We start from the raw sequence: 23,110 nt of genomic DNA on the forward strand, positions 1-23,110 counted from the left end.
AAATATTAGCTAGAGTCAGTGAATGTGCTTGAAATGCTGCATTTCACAAAAGGCTGAATATCTCAGCTTCTAGATAGAAATGCCTGTATTTGCTGTTTTTGACCTATCTTCTCCGGCTGATAACTAAAGAACGGAAAATGGTATCAATAAACTTTTTTTTGCTGATGATACAATAGAGTCTCCTTGTTCTTTTTGCGTGTTCGGTGTTTACATAGTAATATCACACAATATTCTGTGGGCCTCGAGAAATCACTGAAAACGCTCTGAAACTCTGGCACTGGGAGCGTCCGTTCTCCAAAAGTGGCTGGCACTCAATGAGTTAAAAGGTTACAGAAGCAATAAAAGTAGGTTGAATATGTAATGAGCTGCTTTCCCCCAACAATCATTCACCAGCTAAAGTGCCTATTTCACATCCCACCCAAAGCAGCCATGTTGTGTCTAAAATGCAGGAAGTAACGCGGGTGCAAGCAAGACATTAATTAGTGGGGGGACTGTACCGGCTGTCCCTGGCTGCAGCGGAGGAACAGCAAACAGATATTCCTGCCTTTTAGACACAAAATGGCTGATTTGGGCGGGGTGTGAAATAGAATAATTGGCAAGCCAGTGATCGGAAACAGCTCATTGATGAAAGAAGTGAAAGGAGGCTTCCGCAAATTGTGGGAGGCAACAGATGGACTACAATTCATCAGATGGACTTTATTCATCAGATGGCAGTCCACCACAACACTGGTGATAAAACAGCCATGAAGGAATGTACAGCTTGTCATGCCTGGACATGAATGAGGTAAGCAGCCAATAATGTGACAGGTATTCCACTTCACTCAGCATCAAACAGAGAACTGTGGTTGCACCAGGTGTGTCTAAAGCACACTAGACTTCTACAGAAGTGTAAAGCACACTAGACTTCTACACAGGTCTAAAGCACACTAGACTTCTACACAGGTCTAAAGCACACTAGAATGGTTTTTATTTTGGAAATCCGACCGGAAGTCGTATTGCTGTCTCGCTAGCAGAAGCTGGCTAGGTAGTGAAAATGGCTGCTACCTGTCAGTGAGGGCAGACAAATAAACCTCATATTCGTAAACTACGGACTGTTTCCGAACAAACAAACAGCGATGCGGGAGACAACACCGTGGCTACAAGGTGCGTACTTTTTATTTGAGGTTGGTGCAATGGTGCATGTTATGAAGAGAACGCAGGGCAAGTGTGGAAGATTTACAGATTACAGGGGGGGAGGGGCGAGCGCAACTATAAAGGTAGTCCTTTATAGTCGCGTGTCGCGGCTAGCAAGGGCGGTGGTACCCTGTACCTCCTGCCTGATGCTAACCGGTCATATGCAGTACTGAGAGGGTGTGATGTGTCACTGAGGATAGACCCTTCTCACGGGGGGCATTTTGTGTCAAAAAGGCAGGGTAAACACAGGTGCAAGCAAAACACTAATGAGGGTTTCCAAATTCCAATCAGTTTTGTAGGAGAGATAATCTCTCCACTCAAAGAACCTGGTTTATATCATAACCAGCCGTCCTCACATTCTCCCATGTTTAATTTGAGTGGTCCTCTTCAAGAAGAAGAAACTGTGCTGTAAAGTGTAAACATGGAAAACAAAAAACAACAAAACTCAATTCTTTATAGTAATCATTTTGTCCCCCCCGCAGAACCATCTCTGCCCGCTCAGGTTTTAGTGCAGAGCCACTGTGCAGTAACAGATCCACTGTGCAGTAACAGGTCCACTGTGCAGTAACAGATCCAAGTAACAGATCCACTGTGCAGTAACAGATCCACTGTGCAGTAACAGACTTGGTTTTTCTTCCATTTTGCAGTCCTTTTTGTTCAGAAGAGGACTGTCCTCCATCTTCTTTGTTGTGTACCTCTGCTTGCTTGGGTTGATGTACGTGTGTGTTTGTCCACGCACAAAGCCAGCCCATTCCTTACGAGAGTACAATGTCAAATAAAAAAAGGGGGGGAGCGGTTAAAAGAACAAAGAAAATCGTTCACTGCTAAATCCTTCCGTGTTTGTGATTGCCATTGAGATGTAGAGCCCAACATTAAGCAGAATACACATTGTTTGGAAGCAACGTCTCCTGGTGGCAAGTCAAATGTTCAGTGGTCACATTGTCTTTTTTGTTTGTCCTATCTCTCTTGCCGTCTCGACAGCTTAGTCCTGCTTGGCTTGGAGCTGCTGCTTCCACGCCTCGTTCAAGTAAACCAGTCGCTTGTAGTTGAGGATGAACAGAATGACGTTCAGCGCATACGTGGTGATGCAGATGATGCAGAAGTCATTTAGGACAAAGTAGAGGATGTAGCCCAGGTAGAGCGAACCCACCACCGATAAGATGGAGGTCGTCATGAGAAAAAGGGCAGCCATTGCACTGACGGTCCTTCCTAGTAAGAGCTGAAAGGCATGAAAGAACACCCCGTAGACACTGTTGGGCTGGTTCAGTGCACTGTCATCTCCAAAGATTGAGCCCAAGAGTCCAAATCCTCGACCCCACCTTGAGCTGTAGACTTTTGAACAGCTAACGCAGCTGCTGAAGTCGCACAAAGCCCGATAATTCGCATCCTGAGCCTTTTCCCTGTCGACGTGAAAAGCATATAAAGACAATACGATGCCTAACAGGCAAACGAGAAGCCTGGTTGTTCTTTCCCATCGAGGGGTGGACACTCGCAGGACGGGCGCCGCCATCATTCTCTGGCCTAGCTGGAGACACGCATAGGCAGCTACCACGTAGAAATGCATCAGGACTTGTCACACCATCATGGGCGTGCCGTGATGTCATCGATGATGTCACTCGAGTGACATCACTGATGACATCACAATTGCTCGAGTGATATCACCATATCAGCCTAATCTTATCTTTCTTTAATCTTACTACTATAATTGGAGAGCTGTCTGTCCAGAGTTTCAAGCTGCACCGTTGCTCCGATCCCCTCTCAAATTTGCCAAAACACGTTTCAGGGGTCTGGAATGAATCCGGTACAAAAAAGAGAAAAGAATATCCGCCCCACGGGGGCACTACAGAGATATTTTAAATGTTTAGGCCTTCACACTCACAGACCTATTGTGACATCATCAGCATCTCTTCCCTGCTTCCCACTGATGACGTCACCGATGATGTCATTGATGATGTCACTCGAGTGGCATAACTGATGACGTCACAATTGCAAATGCCTGTCCACAAAGGCCAGGAGCAGTGGGTAGCCTTCTTGTCTACAGCACTCGGGGTAGTGCCTGGTGAAGCATCCGGCTCCGTCTGGCCTCCACCTCTCCCCCAATGTTTTCAGTGTGTGGGACTACTTACATTGACAACCGCCTTCAGCCAATCAGCGTCGGATCCAGTGAAATCCAATTCCACTCGGAGGATGAGAACCGCATCCACGGGCGCTGTTTTTCCACACACAAAAATCTAATTTGAAAATGAAACTGTAGTATGCATCATGTTTTACTTTACTACAATGCATACAAAACTTTTTATTTTGTTTTATTGAAAGTTTTTGAGATTATTCAATCTGCAGTCAAAGATCCACATTTAAATTAATATAGACGCATTGTGGTAAAGTAAATTTCAGCTCAAAATGTATTTAAAATACAACAATAATGAACTTTTACATCACACAAGAAGGAGCACATTACCTCTAATATTATTTTGTTCCTTCCTTGGTGACCCATGATGACATCATGATGACGTCCTTCAGTGACATCAGGACTCGGCCAAATCACAGATGGGGATGGGCATGATTTAGACATCATTTCCAAGACATTGCCACAAGCGGGCATATTCAGTTATACACAGTGCATTCAGCAGCTTTTTACATCATATGATCTCTCCCCCTGTATGAATAAAGGTTAAAAGAAAAGGAAAATATTTGAGATAAGAATGGACCAGAATGCAAAGCATGTGATTGGAGAGATATCATTTCAGTAGCAAAATATGCTTCTCTATGATCGATGTTAGTTGAAATAGGGTGATATTCTGGGGCCAGATCTGACTAGTCATGATATGACTTGATCTGACCCCTATCCGGGCTCTCACTGATTGGTCCCGGTCTGATGGTGTTTGCTGGGTGTGTTCATACAGAAGCTGACGTAGTCCGTTGTCCACTGAGAATCCCTTCACCTCCTTCACTGTGTGCTCCACTTAACACAGCGAGACCTCTTGAGCCTCCATAGACTCCTCAGACAACAGACCGCAGTGCTGCTAGACAACAGCTACCTATGAATTCTTTCTCACATTTGAGAAAAGATAAGCACAAAAAATAATAAGTATGAAAATACAAAAGTACAAAACAGTCTATTTTAGTTCCTCATGAGATTAACTCTTTAATCATGAATGCTATTCTGTCCTCTCGTGTGGGTTTGGATGTAGTCTCTTAAAACAGACTGTCTCATCTACATCCAGCGAATGCAGCTAAACAGTCTGTACGTTACACCCCCAGAACATGCACAAGGAAGTTGGGAAAAAAACCTTCAGACTGGAAGGAAGTTCGACGGAATCCGACCAATCACGACAAATTTGTTCCCCCCGGAAACTTAAACCGATGCAGGTTGCTAATGCTAGCAGTGCTTTAGATATACAGAATTACCATGGAAGCTACGCCGACGAAACCGGTGAAAGAAGACCCTGATAGACGTAAACAATGTATCCGCGGCTTGGAGGAGTTCTGGAAGAGTAGAGTCGAAAATATCTTGTCTAATTTCCATTTCTGCTCAGCAAAAATCAAGCTAGCATTCGGCTATGTTTTGTTTACCACTCGGAACGATTGTGCAGAAGCCCCGAGTTCCGCGAATGCGGCATATTGGATTCTTGGACTAATGAGCGGAAGACCCGCCTTTCTGCTTCCCATTCCGGTTGGTGCATGCTTCTCCCCCACGTATTGCAGACGGTATGGCGGAAGCATTTGAAAATTGCGGAAGCCAACTCGTCTGTTTTAAGAGACTAGTTTGGATGTGCTAGCTTGTAATTTATTCAGGGTCAACAAGTGCACCTGTTGACTGCTGATACAAATTGTGTATGATTGCAAGTGCGTGTGTGTGTGTGTGTGTGTGTGTGTGTGTGTGTGTGTGTGTTACATAACAGTGCATATTTCTAATTGCCAGACAACTGCTTGTTAGCCTTGGGCTGTTGCCTGCCAATCTCCCGGTATAGAGGAATTTTTTCAACTGGTGTCAATGAAAACACACACGCACACACACACACACACACACGCACACGCGCACACACACACACCATCTTAACAGCCCAATCTTGATTAGGTGTGTGCATGTGTGCATGACGTGTGTGTGTGTGTGTGTGTGTGTGTGTGTGTGTGTGTGTGTGTGTGCGTGCGTGCGTGCGTGCGTGTGTTTTAAAGATTAGATTAGATTCTTTAATGACCACACAGCCAGGCTGGTGGAATTTGTTTTCACCTGGTTCTGGATATAAACAGATATTACCTGATGGTAACGGAGACTCTCTGGGTGGTTGCAAAAGCAGTTACATTTCCAGTAGCAAGCCCATCTTGGACCACCTGGATTTGGCACACAGGCTGGAGTTCAGACTGATCCTGACTCAAAAGTGAGTATACTGAGATTGTTTAGCCTGTGTCATAAATGTTTGTCATTGAAACACACTAGAAATCAGCTGGTTTTAATGGGGTCCACCTGCTATGCCGACCACCCGCAGTGCCAACAGCCCCCAATGCCAACGTTAGGTTTAGGCCTGGGGGGTGGGAGAGGTTAGGTTTAGGGTTAGGGTCTGGGGGAGGTTAGGTTTAGGCGTTGGGGGTGGGAAAGGTTAGGTTTAGGGTCTGCGGGAGGTTAGGTTTAGGCATACGATACGATAGGGTTAGGGTTAAACTACAAAATACTTTATTAATCCCCCAGGGGGGAAACTGAGTGCCACAATACTGTACATGCAAGACAAACAGACAAACGGTAAAGACAAAGAATAAAATAAAATACATGTCTCAGCAGTACAAAAAAGAGAGCACATTGCCAAACGAGGCCAACCAGGTTAATAAGTCCAATATTCCATGATGCCACCCACTGCAGCAGTCTGCAGGCTAGAGTGCAGCAACAACATAGCAACAACAAGCAGCTCAACGACAATAATCGTTAAAAAACCTCACAGCAGCAGGTACAAAGGATTTCCTAAATCTCTCTGAAGAGCACCTAGGCATGGGGGGTGGGAGAGGTTAGGTTTAGACGTGGGGGCTGGGAGAGGTTAGCTCCAGCAGGTCCCCGACCCGCTGCACACCGCCTCGCTCAGCTGGTTCTGCTTGTGGGTTATCGGCATTGCGGACTGTCAGCACTGCGGTCTGTCGGCACATAGACGCGACAGTTTTTTTTTTAATACTTTATTGCAGGTATAGCATTGACATTCAACATGTGTTGATTGATTATTCCATTCATCCTGCGACATTTATAATTTGTATATATTTTATGTACATCACCAAAAATGTGGAGAAAGGAAGAGAGAATATAAAAAAAAGAAAGACATTAATTACCAACGCACGCACGCACCGGTTATAGGGGCACCGGTTTTAATGTCTGTCTCTTTCGGACTCTTTTTCGCTTTGTTTAATACAGATACGCTTGAGACATTCGGGTGATGCGGTTTCTGAGGGAGAGGACCCTGGGAAACAGCCCCAGCCGCTCTGTCAGGCAGCTGACTGAAAAGCACAGCGAGGAGTGGCTTAAGCGCCTCTGCCAGTACCTTGGCGCATGCTTTGGTGACCGGCCACACCTGCTCCATCCTGGCAAACGCCAGGACCCACCTGAGGCAGAAGCTATCCCTTCTCACAGGTGGATCCTGGCCGTTTATGGCAAAGACATCCTGGATCAGGCTAGATCACATCCAAGCCAGCAGAAGTGGTCAGACTGGGTGGTCTGTCCAGGGGGAAACGCCAGAAGCACTACCTCACAGACAGGAGGCAGCATAGGGGCAGAGAAGAGACGGAGGATAACGACGTGGAAGACCCCATGACCTATGAAGTGGACATTGTTCGTGGAAAAGGAAAAGTCGAGACACGCCATGATGGTCGCCAGCATATCAAGGCGGACGGGCTGATGCACATCTATGTGCTTCAGCTGTTGACCTGTTGCTTGCTGGAGGGAGCTTTCTTATGTGGGCAGTATTACCTCTATGGCCTGTCGGTGCCCACCCACTACCTCTGTTCAACCCCGCCCTGCCCACACCCAGTGGACTGCTTTGTCTCACGGTCCACTGAGAAGACTATCTTCCTCCGCCTCATGTACATCGTCTCGCTGCTCTGCCTCACACTCAATGTGTGGGTGTTGGTCCACCTGGGTGCGCGTGTCATCATCGATGCCGTGCGTGGACGCCGCAGGCAGCTGCCTGAGGAGGAGACGACATCAGACACTCTGAGCCAGACACCTTCATCTCCCCCGGAGGAGACGACATCAGACACTCTGAGCCAGACACCTTCATCTCCCCCAGAGGAGACGACACCAGACACTCTGAGGCAGACACCTTCATCTCCCCCGGAGGAGACGACACCAGACACTCTGAGCCAGACACCTTCATCTCCCCCGGCCTACAACATGGTCATCATGCCTGACCACGCACTGCCCAGCACCGACTACATCAGTGCTGGCAGGCCTGAGCGTGCTCGTAAGCAGCGGCAGGCCAACAGACACGGGAGGAGCAGCAGCAGGAGATTTGCAGAGGGAACGATGCATTCTGAGTGGATCTAATGTTGAATGTTTAGCATGCAGCCAGCATGGCCAGCAGCAATATATAACTCACTCGGTTTGCTGATTGGTTGATCAATTCACAATGGAGTGGATTACATCAGACATATCTAGCCATAGCTATTGTGAATTAGAATTTTTTTCCTTTTTGAATTTACATTTTGGGATAATTACTACCAAAATAAATAAATAAAAGGCCCCCAGAGAAATATAGAGAAAAGAGTGGCATTCTAAACACCTGTGACATCACTTGCCTACCTACCTGCAGTAGGTTAAATAATCTGTGTAATTGTGTATATTTACTGCTTTGCATAGTTTTTTTATTTTATTATCTATATTCTACTGTCTACTTGTATTTGTTGCTGCTGTAACAGAGGGATTGGGGATTAATAAATGTACCTACCAGCTACCTAAAAACAGTAGATGCAGCTGTAATTATTATTATGATTATGATTATATATATTTTTAATCCCATTGCCACTTATCCCACATATAATACAATGTGGTCTCCAATCTGCAACATGCTTTTTAACCCCTTCTAAAGGCACCTATTTCTGAAGAAAATGGTGAAAACGACATACCCAAACTAAAATGCTTACTGTGGCTGAACCGCTAGGGTTACAGACAACTGCCTGACCATTTCTGAAAGGTAAGACTTTGAAGTTTCTGTTCCAAGTTTCTGACTCTATGTGTTACTCACCCTGAGTAACACCAGCTCAAACACAGTGGTTGATTCTCGCCTAGAATATAAAACACTTTTACAGTGTAAACAGTTACCTGTGGTTGTTGTATTTATGGCTAGAAACCCAATGGAGACATAGCCACAGGCCTTACCACATCACAACTCAAAGGAGATGAAAAAATATCAAAACATGAGTATTTGGCAGTGGTTTAAGTAGGGAGATAACTAGGCAGATTTCCAAAAAGCCATTTGGAGACTCCAAATGGACACCTGGTAACCAAATGACTTTAGAGGCATATGATATATATATATATATATATATATATTTCTTTTCAACAATATCACATACATTACTCGTAAAAACAACTTTGTTGTATTTTAGATTTTTTTTTTTTTTTTTTCAAATCTCTTAGTTACCCAAAGCATCTCTAATGCTGCCTTCCAGACAACTGGGACCTGGGGTTTTTCTGGCCTCCTATTAGGAAAAGTGCGCTGGAACGGCACTCAAAGTGGGAGCTCCGACTTTAAAACTGGGAGAAAAAAATCTACCCCCACTGGGCTGGGAATCAGTTGTCTGACGTCACACCACAATGGCTGCAACATGGAGGCGCGCACCGTCAATGGTAAATTGTCACCTAAAATACATTTCTGAGAGTATTTGCCTGTATTTAATTCAAATAGTACATGCTATCATAATAGTAAAATTATTCTGCGTCTATTGATGTAAAATATGCCGCTAATGTTTAGGTACAGTAGGCTAACTTTTAACGTTAGCCGGTCACGGTAAACAGTCTCTGTTACAGTAACGTTAATGCGACTGCACAAAAGGTTTTGGAGGGAAAATGTTAAAAATACCAAAACCAAGTGAAAACATTTAAAATTCTACAGTACCGATGTAGCTAGACGGGAACACGGTTAATGTGGGTAACGTAGGCTATATTTAACGCTATGTTGTTGGGTCGGTGAAAAAGGAAGAACGTGTGATCAGTATTGCATTGTAGGCTAGTGTTCCCGTTTTATCTTCTCACCAGCCCTTTGCCCTTCCCCATTAAAGAACATTTTGTTTGGTTGCATTCAATCTCACAGTGTATCTGGATGAAGAAATGAGGCTATTTTTGGATGAGGGAAGGTCTCAACCCCTGAATGCTCCCCTATACCAAGCAGCGTGGGACCTCAACTCCTACTTCCTTGATGCTGGCCTGCAAGTGAGGGTGCAGATTATTCTACCAGGTTAGTGTGACAAAGATTTTCAGAGTGGTCTTATTATTTTCAGCATACTGTGGTCAGTCATAGTAGCTAGAAACATGGCAGATAATGGCTTAATATTTGTTTATTAAAACAAATATTAGAGCAAATACAGAGCAATAATCCAAATGACACAGAACTAATGAACAAAACATTTGGCTAAGTAATACTGCTGTAACAAATCATGCACACGTTCTAGTAATGGCTAACTGCTCTACCCATCTTGGCAACCACCCTGTTGATGTGCTCGGACCACGATAATGAACTGTCAAGCCAAAGTCCAGGAAGCTTAACAGTTTAGTTGCCGTATGGCTTGACCATCTATCCGATGGATGATTCTATCACTAAACTCATTTTAGGATTGTGTGTGACAATCCATGATTGGAACCGGAAACTATACACATGGTTTTAAGTTAAGTATGAGTTCATTTGCCTTGATCCAGTTGTAAATAGTGCCCAGAGAAGAGCTGCATATCTACACATAATGCGGTCTGGTGCTGTTATTGACAAAAAGCTAATCAGATTATATTCTTGATAGGCCCCACAGAGAACAGCAGCAGCAGCAGCAGCAGGGGACAAGATGACGAGAGCATGGAGGAGGGCGAGTCTTCATTGTTTGTAAGTTATTGTACGTGGTGTATGTATTGTTGATGTTGTTTTCGAGGACCACAATGGAAATCTCCTGGTGCCATATCTTATAGGTCACTGACACACATCCTTTGATGTACTGACCCAGTGCTAATTAAAGGGGGGGGGGGGATTTTGAGTGCTAGAAACTAGCAAAGATTTGCCCATGCACTGGGCGTAAGATATGGCCCCTGGACTTTATTGTGTGTGGACATTTCTCGACAATTTTATACTGTACATGTGTATGGTTGTGGCCTAAGGGCTTCTATTCATTATGTATTTTAACATCTGTCAAATAAAATTCATTCAGTCTTCTAGTGCTAGCAGCAGTGTGTCAGCGCCGCCAGGAAGTGACACGTCGCCAGGAAGCAGGGGTGTGTCAGCGCCGCCAGGAAGCAGGGGTGTGTCAGCGCCACCAGGAAGCAGGGGTGTGTCAGCGCCGCCAGGAAGCAGGGGTGTGTCAATGCCACCAGGAAGCAGGGGTGTGTCAATGCCACCAGGAAGCAGGGGTGTGTCAGCGCCACCAGGAAGCAGGGGTGTGTCAGCGCCGCCAGGAAGCAGGGGTGTGTCAATGCCACCAGGAAGCAGGGGTGTGTCAATGCCACCAGGAAGCAGGGGTGTGTCAGCGCCGCCAGGAAGCAGGGGTGTGTCAATGCCACCAGGAAGCAGGGGTGTGTCAATGCCACCAGGAAGCAGGGGTGTGTCAGCGCCACCAGGAAGCAGGGGTGTGTCAGCGCCGCCAGGAAGCAGGGGTGTGTCAGCGCCACCAGGAAGCAGGGGTGTGTCAGCGCCACCAGGAAGCAGGGGTGTGTCAGCGCCACCAGGAAGCAGGGGTGTGTCAGCGCCGCCAGGAAGCAGGGGTGTGTCAGCGCCACCAGGAAGCAGGGGTGTGTCAGCGCCACCAGGAAGCAGGGGTGTGTCAGCGCCACCAGGAAGCAGGGGTGTGTCAGCGCCACCAGGAAGCAGGGGTGTGTCAGCGCCACCAGGAAGCAGGGGTGTGTCAGCGCCGCCAGGAAGCAGGGGTGTGTCAGCGCCACCAGGAAGCAGGGGTGTGTCAATGCCACCAGGAAGCAGGGGTGTGTCAATGCCACCAGGAAGCAGGGGTGTGTCAGCGCCACCAGGAAGCAGGGGTGTGTCAGCGCCACCAGGAAGCAGGGGTGTGTCAGCGCCGCCAGGAAGCAGGGGTGTGTCAGCGCCACCAGGAAGCAGGGGTGTGTCAGCGCCACCAGGAAGCAGGGGTGTGTCAGCGCCGCCAGGAAGCAGGGGTGTGTCAGCGCCACCAGGAAGCAGGGGTGTGTCAGCGCCGCCAGGAAGCAGGGGTGTGTCAGCGCCACCAGGAAGCAGGGGTGTGTCAGCGCCGCCAGGAAGCAGGGGTGTGTAAATGCCGCCAGGAACAGGTATGCAAACTAGTCACCTTTTTCATCCCAAAATAGGGCACTCAAGTATCGTCACCTTTTTCATTATCCATGACTTTGCATCCCTGCAGGAAGCTGCGGTGTGTCAGCGTCGCCAGAAAGCAGGGGTGTGTCAGCGCCGCCAGAAAGCAGCGATGTGACAGCGCCGCCAGAAAGCAGCGATGTGACAGCGCCAGCGCAGGCAGCAAACGATGCCTTCACAAGGGACCAAACCCTCTTTCTCTTAGATTTAATGAGGCAGCACCTAGAGTCAGATGGTGGTGAGCTCCCACAAAACTTAGCTGAGCTCAATGCTAGAATTAAAACGGGCAAAGGGTCCAAGAAAGAAATGTGGAGGGATATGGCCACTAAGCTGTCTGAATATTTTGGCCAGGTGTTTGATCCAGAGAGAGTTTGTAGGAAGTGGAACACACTTGTGGATGCCTACAAGAGAATCAAAGATAATAATCAGAGTACAGGGAGGGGAAGTATGCGGTTTAAATTCTACAGTGAAATGGAGGCTCTTCTGGGGGAACATCATGATGTCGATTTTCCAGTTGTGGGAACCTCTGAGGGGGTTGAGATTCGCAGGCCTGGTGTGCTTGTTGCTGAGAGACCTACACCCAGCCAATCCAGCCCTTCTCCACAGGGTAGCACAGGAGGAACACGGCCGAGGCCGAGAGCGCAGGTAAACCCAGTAGTGGACTTCCTCCGTGAGTCTGAGGCTGCTAGCCAAAAGAGACACGAAGAATTGTTGTTGAGTCAGATGAGGGCTTCGCAAGTCTCCTTTGAGACGATGATGAAAGAATATCTAAACAAGCCGTAAGAGTTTTTTTTCTTTTTTTCTGAGGCCTTCACAGGTCTCTTGAGACTATGATGAAAGAATATCTAAACAAGCCTTAAGATTTTTTTTCCTGATTTTTTTTTATTTAAGCTGTAAGAGGTTCAAGGGAGATGGGTCAAACTCAATAATGTTCAAAGCGTGACTGCTGTTTCTACATTTATATTGTCTTTTAGACATTTGTGCCACATGTTGTAATAGGAAAACTTAACCGAACCACTATTTTGAGGTTTATGACCCAGCCCTGCAATTTTGCACATTACCTGAAGTGGATTTATATTTTATTTTTTGGACACAGTATTGACATTTATTTTTGTTAGACTCAGGTTAACACGTTCAAGATTATAACATTTATGTCCTCTCTTATGTTTTTTGTGTTTTAGCACCCTGGTAGAAGTTTGCATACGACAGCTGAAAATGTACAGTGGTTGGTGATGTGGATATTTTTTTATATATTTTTTATTTTCTCAGAGTTTACAAAGTGCACTTGTTAAGAATTTGATGCTGCTATTGAGATGTGTTAGGCTGGCCAAATAGCGGCTGGATTTACAGCAAGAAGAGGCAGTTGAACTGTGCAATCAAAAGGTGTTTATTCACCAACAAAAAAAGAACAAAATAGTTTTAACAGGACAACAAGGATTTGACAGAAATGAGGCATGGCTGAGCGCAGCCCTCCAGTGTCTTACCAGCAGCCAAACTGAATCATACACACACTGGCAGCTTTTTATAGTCTGCCTCAGGTAATTAGCTGGATGCTACCAATTACATAGGGGTCACTTTAAAAATAGCATTAAATAAAACAGCATACTGCCCCTTTAACCAACCAGTCTACATATCTATCAAATAGACAGTTAAATAAATGTTGCTCTCAATCCATTTAATAATGCAACATTTAATAATGCAACATATAAACAATACACATTTCAAGTTGAAACAAATGCACAACACCCCCCTCCTGCTATCCCATTAGTGACTGCATGCATCAAACAATTAAAATATTTGCTTTGTGTAACCAAGCCTACTAAGAGGCTTTGGAACCTTGGATTACCAACAACGCCACCTAGGGGATTGCACCCCAGGAAATACTGCTCAATACACTTTATATAAAATACACACAGGTCAAGTTTGTAAAGAGACACAGACGTGGTTTCAAGCTCACAAAATGATTTGTTTATTTAGGAAAAGTTGGCCTGCAAAGGAAGTAATGTTGGAAGCTGTGGTAGGGGGGGAAGTATTAACAGTTTTATTTCACAATTGCAATAAAAACACTTTTAGTTTATTAAGATTAGTTTAAAATTGCCTAATATCAAAAACACAGAGTTATCATAAAAAGCCAATTCATACACTACCAGGCGGGGGGGGAAAGGAAATTGATGGAGGAGGCCGAAGGCTAGGGGAGGCTTGCTAAACGATCGAGGCCGACGAGGTGCACCACACGGTCAAACACTGCAAAAACACTGCAAAAACACAGCAAAAGCACAGCAAACGCACGGCAAAGGGTGAGCAAAAAGGTGTTTGGCGCACATTTAACAGAAGCATGCAATAGGGAAGGGGCCCCTCCGCTGCCAATGCCCACCACCACGGCCACACTCCTCAAGATCAGGGGGGGGGGGGAAACAGCTGGTTTGTCAGAAAATAACAGAAATAAACAAGCAAAGGCAAAGTAAATGGAAACAACAAACTAAATATAAGAAACTAAATCATAAAGATAACTAAGGCAAAACAGCAGGGGGCGATAGCCTCTGGTGCATCAAACTATAACCCCATTGCAACAGGAGTCAGTCAGGGGGGGATTCCTACACTCCACTGGAGAGGTAGCTGGGGCTTTACTGCCGGTCCCTTGGTCCCCGTTCCGTCAGTGACATGGGGGGGGGGAGAGGGGGGAAGGTCCAGAAGGAGCAATCTTTTGCTACGACACTGGAGCACACCACACCAGAACCAAGGAGAAAGAAAGATTGCTGCTGCTCTTTGCTCTTAAATACCCTCTCTATGATGAGGGAGAATGGAACTCAGGTGTGTGTGGCTGCTGCTCATTGGTCAATTTGCTAAAATGAAGTCTCCCATAGCAGGGGTGTGTCATAGGGACCAGCAGAGATCTACATGAGCTCAAGCTCTACCTGTTACAATCCATCCCCGGGTTCTGCATCGTCGTCCCGACGATGAACATCACTTTCCCAGGGCCTAAAAACAACAGAGACCATATTGTTAGACACAGGCATTCGGGAGTGCATAGCCCCTCTTACCCATTCCCCACCGCCTCTGGCAGATTATGGGGGTTGGGGTGCCTTCCTGCATTAGCCCTGCTTGTCCGTCGAGGTGGGATCTGGCTGGTGGATGGCCCCTCCTCATGTGATGCCACCGTGTCCTGGGTTGATGTGGCCTGGGGATGGTCTCTGGTTTCCTGCCGTGGCTGGTGTAATGGTGCTACCAGGTCCATCGGCGGGGTGTTGGGCCGCTGCGGTTCTTCTGGGGGATCTGGGGCCCTGGCCCCAGGGCCTTCCTCAACCAATAGGAAGCAGAGATCGTCCTCAGCTGCTTGCTCCGCATCCAGTGGGGCCCTAAATGTTTGAGCACCCCTCGGTTGTACCGGTGACAAGGGTTCAGGGTGCAACTTCAGGTGATTGCGGTGGACATGCCTCACTCTTCCCTGGTCACCCAATGGGGCAATGGTATACACAGCGCCATCTCCTGTAGGCGCCCTCAGGACCTGTTACACCTCGGAGGCCCAAGCGTCTTGCATTTTGTTGCGGCCCCGCACACCCAGGTTGCGCAGATAAACCTTCCGACCCACTGGTAATGGCTCATCTCGCACTGCTTGATCATGTCGGGCTTTGCGACGGCCGGCCATGGTCTTCAGCTTGTCTTTGGCCAGGCAAAAGGCTGCCTCCAGTCGTGCTTGGTGCTCCAGGACCCAGTCTTGAACACTGCCTCTCGATGGTTCTCCAATCTGTCCTAAGAGGAAATCAACAGGTAACTGGGGTTCTTGACCGAACAGCAGGTAGAAAGGTGACTCACCAGTAGACTGATGGGGTGTGGTGTTATAGGAGAATACCAGTTTGGGAAGACAGGATGGCCATTCTCTCTTCCTTGTTGATGGTAAAGTACGGAGAAGATTGTGAAGTGTCCGGTTAAAACGTTCGCATTGGCCATTACCACCCGGATGGTAGGGGGTGGTATGGGTCTTCTCCACTCCATACAGGCTACAGAGTTGTTGAAGAAGCATGTTCTCGAAACTTCTCCCTTGGTCAGAATGGATTCGCCCTGGAACACCAAACTTGTAAAACCACTCATTGACTAATATTTTGGCAACAGTGGAAGCACGCTGGTCTCTGGTAGCCACTGCCTGTGTAAATTTCGAAAACACATCTGTCATCACCAACACATTTTCTAGTCCACTTGAAGAAGGCTCTAGTAGTGTAAAATCAATTGCCAGAATTTGGTTTGGCTTTGAAGCCATTAGGTGACCCATGTATGCACGGGCTTGGGGCTGTGTATCTTTGGCCACTACACACCTCTCGCAGACCTGGCACCATTGTTTAATGTCTTGGTGCATGCCAGGCCAATAACAACGTTTTCTCACCAATTCTGTAGTCCGGTCGACCCCCTGATGCCCATGGTCCTGATGCAGTTGCTCCAGCACTTCCTTTTTCAGTGACTCAGGCAGCACCAACTGGAATATCTCCTCCCCTCCATCTGGCCGTTGGATACTGCGGTACAGTACACCTTCTACCTCCACTATGCGGTCCCACTGGTGCAGTAGCCCTAATACCGCCCTTGAGAGCTGGGTCCGTTCTTCAGCACTCGGACCCCTCTCCTCCTTCCAGAAACGGCGAAAGGCACTAATGGTGGGGTCCGCCTCCTGTAGAGAGCACAAATCCGATTGAGAGCGGCAAGGTAAGGCAGAAATGGCAGATTGCGTTACCTGTGGTGGTGATTCTCTGTGGACCGCTTGTTGTAAAAGCGCTGGGAGCGGGGTGCCGGAAGCAACATCTGGCAGTGTCTGGCGGGACAATGCATCTGCATTCCTGTTCAATCGGCCAGGTCGGTACCTAATTGTGTAGTCAAAATCGGACAGTTCGTTCGCCCAACGTTGAGCTACAGCACCCAGTTTGGCGGTGTTAAGGTGGCTAAGTGGGTTGTTGTCAGTGTAGACCGTGCACTTCTGACCGAGCAAGTACTCACAGAATTTTTCAGTCATGGCCCACTTAAGTGCAAGGAACTCCAGTTTCATAGAACTGTAGTTGTTCATGTTTCGTTCTGGAGGTCTGAGGCCACGGCTAGCATAGGCAACTGGACGGATCTTCCCCTCTTGCTCCTGGGAAAGTACAGCTCCCAGACCACTGTGACTGGCGTCCACCTCCAGAATAAAGGGCAATGAGAAATTTGCATATGCCAAGACCGGGGACTCCACTAACCTCCTCTTCAGCTCTTGGAAACGCTGCTCGCACTCCTCCGTCCAGGCCTCCATCAGAGGTCTACTCGAGCCACGTTTGTGCCTGGAACCGGCCAACTCTGCTGCTACTCTGTTCAGTGGTGCAGCAATCTTGGCAAATCCGTCCACGAAGCGCCTGTAGTAGCTGGCGAAGCCTAGGAAGGATTTCAGCTCAGACACATTTTTAGGTCGCTGCCAGTTAGCCACTGCTTAAATTTTCTTGGGATCAGTTGACACACCCTCGCTGGAAATGACATGTCCCAAGTAGTTTACCTCTTCTTTGAAGAATGAGCACTTCTCCAGTTTGGCTTTCAGGCCTTCCCGCTGCAGCCGGCCCAGCACCCGATCCAGACGTTCTACCTGCTCAGCCACAGTGGAGGAGAAGACCACAACATCATCCAAATACAAGAGCAATGAGCTGCAATGCTGGGCCCCAAAAATCCTCTCCATCAATCTCTGGAACGTACTTGGAGCATTGCAGAGGCCAAACGGCATGCGATTCCATTCAAATAATCCAAAAGGTGTACAAAAAGCAGTCTTACTCCTGTCTTTTTCAGTTACTGGGACCTGATTGTAGCCACTGGCTAAGTCCAGGGTGGAAAACCAGCGAGCTCCACACAGAGTGTCCAGCGACTCCTCAATTCGAGGAAGAGGGAATGCGTCCTTTCGTGTTTTACTGTTCAATTGGCGGTAGTCAACACACATTCGAAGGCTGCCATCTTTCTTCCGCACCAAGACGATGGGGGAGGCGTAGGGGCTACTACTTTCCCGAATTACCTGTGTCTCTAGTAACTGGTTGATGTGGGCCTTTACTGCATCATATTCGGAGGGAGGGATGCGCCGGTACCTCTGACGGACTGGGACGTCATCTAACAAAGGGATGTCATGGGCAATAAGGTTAGTACAGCCTAAATCACTGTCGTGGGCAGAAAACACAGAAGAGTACTTCTGCAGTAAAGCCCTCACCTCAGCTTGTTCTTGTCCTGAAAGTACTGACAAATCCACTGCATCTATCTTTTCTCGCACAGAGTTGGTAACTGTTTGGGAGGACAGGGTAGCTACAACTTCACCTTGAGTCTCAATGATACCTTTAGGTAAGCTCACCATATGGGCATGGCTGAGGGTACCCACAATGGTGCGTGGATAGAGTATTACATCGGAGCATCCTACATTAACCAAGGGAATATAGGCGGTCCCATGGAGAATGGTAACTACAGCAGGAGAAGCTAGTAGACCTGCAGGAAGACCTGACTGAGGGGGCTCAAAAAATGCAACAGTATCAGTGTCAAAATGGTGTTGAGAGCAGGTACTAGGAACTAACTTCATTGTGCCACCAGGGATATGGGACACCCTACCTCCACGCACCCGGGCAGCACCAAAGAAACTTGAAGTTCCCTGAATTTCAGCTTGGTGGCAGTGTTGGAGAGCTTGTCGCCACAGGGCAGGGGCCTGAAAGATAGGGGCAGTTTCAAAAAGAGCTGAACCATGTTGGCTAAACAGTTCCTTATAACACCCTTTAATGACATTCATCCCCAAGACCCCACGGATTCCAAACTTTGGATTTTTAACAGTGTCTTTGACAACTAACACCCCCCGCTTCAGGATTACCTTGCCCAGCACTTCAACATCAAGTTCAAAATAACCACTGTAAGATATTTCCAGACCGTTAGCGGCGGTAAGCTGTAACCAGTGGCAAGAGTTGAGTTTGTCATGACCCCAGGGTTCAAAGTGTTGGCGAAAAAAACTCTCGGTAATTGTTGTCACCATCGAACCAGTGTCTACAAGACATGGGACTGTCACCCCACTCATATTAACATTTACATGGGGACAGGAACTCACTATAAACTCCGTGTCAGAACAGGCCGTGGTATTTAAGTCAGCACGTCCCCCTTCTGAGCTGTGACTCTGCAACTCAGCGGGGGCTAGTTTTCCGACTGCTGGTCAAAAGAATGGGGCATGTGTGCATGAGCCTGGGAGGTGGATGGCAGTACTGGTGTGGAGACTCTCTCCCCATCACAGTCCTGTGCAAAATGACCTGGTTTTCGACACCTCCTACAAATAACCGGGCCGCCACGGTTGAACTGAGATCTTTGTTGTGGGATCTGGTTAAACTGAGATCTTTGTTGTGGGATCTGGAGGCGAGCAAGGCTCTGAGTGAGCTGGTTAAGCTGCTCCTGCTGTTTTTTAAGGATGTCTTTTAACTCTGCTAACTCCTGAGAGTTATTACCTGCCATTGCATGATGCACTCCCTGGACCCCATATTGAAGCCCACTCACAGATGGCACAGAGTGGCTTCTTCCCCGTCCACCCGCTGGCATCCCCTCCCGCTCCCATCTGATTGCTTCGCCGCGGACATCTAAAAGGGTTGCAGTTGGACAGCGGCGCACAAGCTGTTTCAAACTCCCTGCGGAGGGCACAATCATGAACATATTCCACAAATTGGTCCCTTAACTCATTCACCGCCAGTTTAGGACTGCCAATATTTAGCACAGGCCAAAGATTTTCATAATTGTTGGTCATCTTTCAAGACCCACAGTAAATTATCTATTAGCACCAGAGTGATTTGCAATACCTCAAAATGAAGATGTACGTCTCTGGGTTCACCAGGAAAAAAAAAGTGAGCTTTTAGCATGTTCTGTACTCTACTTATAGCCATTTATATACACCCTGTTTTCCCCCAAAAGTTCTCCCTGAGAAAATAAACAGGAGAAAAGGCAATTTTTGTAAAAGGGCACAATCTCAGGCAGAACTCACTCTCAATTCTTTTATTTTGAACTGTATTGACATCAGACATGTAAATATTATTCGTTAGGACACAAATGACAAAAAAAATATATATATATATATATACACATGAAGTGCTTTTTTTTTACATTCAACAATACAGTTTACTCGGTGTGAGTGTGCAGACAGACAGACAGACAGACAGACAGACAGACAGACACACACACACACACACACACACACACGATCCCCGATCCCCCTTTTAGATTTCTAACCCCACATAGGATAAGCAATAACCACGCCCTGTGGCGCTGGGATTGGCCAGGAGCAACACTGGAGGGCACGCAGCCCAGCGATTTTATGAACTGAATAGCTCTTGAGAAAGGACAGCGGGCTGCTGTGACTGCCGCTTCTGCCTTGTGCCTTGCTGTTGTGTGTTTATTTTGCACCCGTCCTCGTCCATGTCTCCCTGTCATATCCTCCCTGCTATCTGATCGTTCCCGTTTTCCCCTCGGCTATTCAACACGTCCTCACCGCCCTCGCAAACTGATCGATCATTTCCTCATTCCTCCGATGATCAAACACATCTCTTGATTACTTTCTCCCGGCTGGCACAGAGGAAGGCGACTCCAGCTCGTGCAGCGCGCCGAGGCGCGTTTCAATGGCGTTTCTCCTGTCTGCACAAGGAAGCGTTACCCGTTTTCTGCTTTTCCTCTTGCTCAATTTCAAAACAACAGCTGCGGTATGTGTTTGTTCACGTGTTGTCTTAGATGCTAGGGACCTGATACCATGTGACAGGCTGGGGAAGTGTTTAAACTACGCCCTGCAGTAATAAAAACAAAAACACGTCAAACACGTCATTGGCGGGGAGGGCTATTTCTGATAACACGTCAAAGACGTCATTGGCGGTGAATGAGTTAACAAAACCTCTGCATTAGGCATGGCATTGGGGGCCCTTCTAGTGACCCTCTCCATTAGAGACATCAATACATGTGAAAACTCCTGCAATGTTTCACCTTCTTGTTGCTTTCTGGAGAAAAAGTTATCCTGAAGGGAAATGTAGGATTGAGTGCAGCCATATAACTCCTGAAGGACTGCTAAAATGTTTACAGGGTCCTCCCTCTCTGCCCAGGGCCTATATTTAATCTCATCTCTTGCCTCACCTTCTAGGTGGTCATACAGAAAAAATGCTTGGTCGAGGGGGGTCAAATGGCGGGCACGCATACATGCCTGAGCTTCTTCTACCCACTCCATGATGCCTATACCATGGTTACCTCTAAAAGCCGGGCATTTTCGTTCCTTTGGAATATAGACCAATCGTTCAGTCACCGTATTGAGGAGGGAGGCCTTGAAACATTACCAGTTCCCTCCTCTGAGCCGGATTGTCCATTTACTGGCCTAGTGGTTGTGCTGCCGGATGCTTGAGCCTCAGCTTGTTGCTGCTGTTGACTCTCATTGGCAGCCTTCACTTGCCTCAGCTCCTCCCGGAGAGCCTGAAGTTCTTCCTCCATGGCTGGAATACAAAACAAAGTCAATCACACCAGCACCAGGGCTGATGTAGGCAGGACTTCCTGGTTGGTCGCCGTTGCTCCACGTGTTGGCCCACTTCAACTCACAGCTGTTTTGTGTACTGCTGCTTCGCAGAAGACGGTTTGGATATGGCTGCTGCCGGCGGTTTCCTGTCTGAAGAGGAGTGTCTCTGCACGATCTGTATGGATGTGTTCACTGATCCAGTCTCCACAGCATGTGGACACACCTTCTGTAAAAACTGTCTTACACATCACTGGGATGTTAATGTCCCGTGCAAGTGTCCTCTGTGTAATGAGCCTTTCTACAGAAGACCTGAGCTGCGTGTCAATTGTATCATAAAAGAGATGGCTGCTCAGGCCAGGAAGTTAGCTGAGATGAAAGCCAAACCAGGAGAAGTTCCCTGTGGCGCCTGCACTGGGACCAAACTGAAGGCCCTGAAGTCTTGCCTGGAGTGTCAGCTCTCCTACTGTGAGACACACCTGGAGCTTCATCGCACCATCAAAAGCCAGATAAGACACGAGCTGATTGATCCTGTGGAGAACCTGGAAGACAGGATTTGTAAGAAGCATGAGAAACCACTGGCGCTGTTCTGCCAGACGGACCAACTCTGTGTATGTCAGGTCTGTGCTGATTCAGACCACAAGTCACATGACATTGTCCTTCTGGAAGAGGAATCCAGAGGAAAGATGGCTGAGCTGGAGAAGACAGAGCCTGAAATTCAGCAGAAGATCCAGGAGAGACGACTCAAGATTGATGAGATCAAAGCCTCATTGGAGCGCAGCAAGGAATATGCAAACAGAGAGTTAGCAGAGAGTAGGCAGGTCTTCACTTCTCTGATTGAGTCTATGGTGAGAGGCCAGTATGTGCTCATTGAGACGATTGGAGAGAAGCGGAAAGCATTGGAGAAAAACGCTGAAGGCTTCATCAAAGAGCTGGAAAAAGAGATCTCTGAGCTGATGAAGAGAAGTGATAAGTTAAAGCAGCTCTCATGCACTGAAGACCACCTCCACCTCATCCAAAGCTTCACATCCCTGAACACTCCTCCACACACCAAGGACTGGTCAGAGGTCAGTGTCCTCTCATCATATGAGGGGACAGTGAGGAGAGCTGTGGCTCAGCTGGAGGAGACTGTGATGAGAGCTGTGGATCAGCTGGAGGAGACTCTCAGGGAAGAGATGGAGAAGCTGCTTGAGGCTGAGCTGAAGAGGGTCCAGCAGTATGATGTGGATGTGACTCTGGATCCTGAAACAGCACATCCTGCTCTCATCCTGTCTGATGATGGAAAACAAGTAAAACATGGTGATGTAAAGAAGAATCTCCCAGACAATGGTTACACCATTTCACATTATATTACTTTACACCTGCCAGAGGGATCCAGCTCTCATGAAATGCCGCCGCCGCCGCCTTCAAGCTCCCTGGTCTTCGGTCTGGGCGCCAGCATCACCGATGGAGATGCCATCCTCACTGGCGCCAACCTACCAAGTGGTCGGCAGATTTTGAGGTGCATGTTGCATATGCAACTGCATACCATGCAACCAGGTTTGATGGGACCCATGACACGGTTCGAGGCGGCCAAGCTGGTCTTGGAGCAGGTGCGCCCATTTTATAGGTTGGCAAATATCCAGATGGTCAGCGATCGACGAGCGTGCGATAAGATGGTGGCGCTCGTCGACGCCAACAACAAACTACGGAGAATTCCGCAGGACAGGCGCTGCAGTGAGGCTACAGCTCGACTAGTGGACGCAATGGAGCACAGGCTGGATGCCACATTCCCGCTGTGGTCTCCAAACGCAGAGGAGATGATCCACAATCCAGAGGACATTGCTTTCCTGGCCAGCATGAAGGGCGACAGAGTGGCCACATTTGGAGCGTTTGATGCCAAGCTGCAATCCAAGGTGAAGCGGCGTCAGGAGCGTGAAGCAGCCCAGCAGGCATACCATAACAA

The 23,110-nt window shown here is 47.6% G+C and overlaps 1 pseudogene across 1 annotated transcript; it reads right to left on the minus strand.

Moving 5' to 3' along the window:
- Positions 1-2,155: 2,155 nt before the first annotated feature.
- LOC310793674 (vitamin K epoxide reductase complex subunit 1-like protein 1 pseudogene) lies at positions 2,156-2,683 on the minus strand (annotated as a pseudogene). The gene has a single exon. The product of its transcript is annotated as a vitamin K epoxide reductase complex subunit 1-like protein 1 pseudogene (transcript).
- Between the last annotated feature and the right edge of the window lie 20,427 nt (positions 2,684-23,110).

The sequence above is a fragment of the Poromitra crassiceps genome (genome assembly GCF_964638095.1).
Source record: "Poromitra crassiceps genome assembly, chromosome: 19".
Lineage (NCBI taxonomy): Eukaryota > Metazoa > Chordata > Actinopteri > Beryciformes > Melamphaidae > Poromitra > Poromitra crassiceps.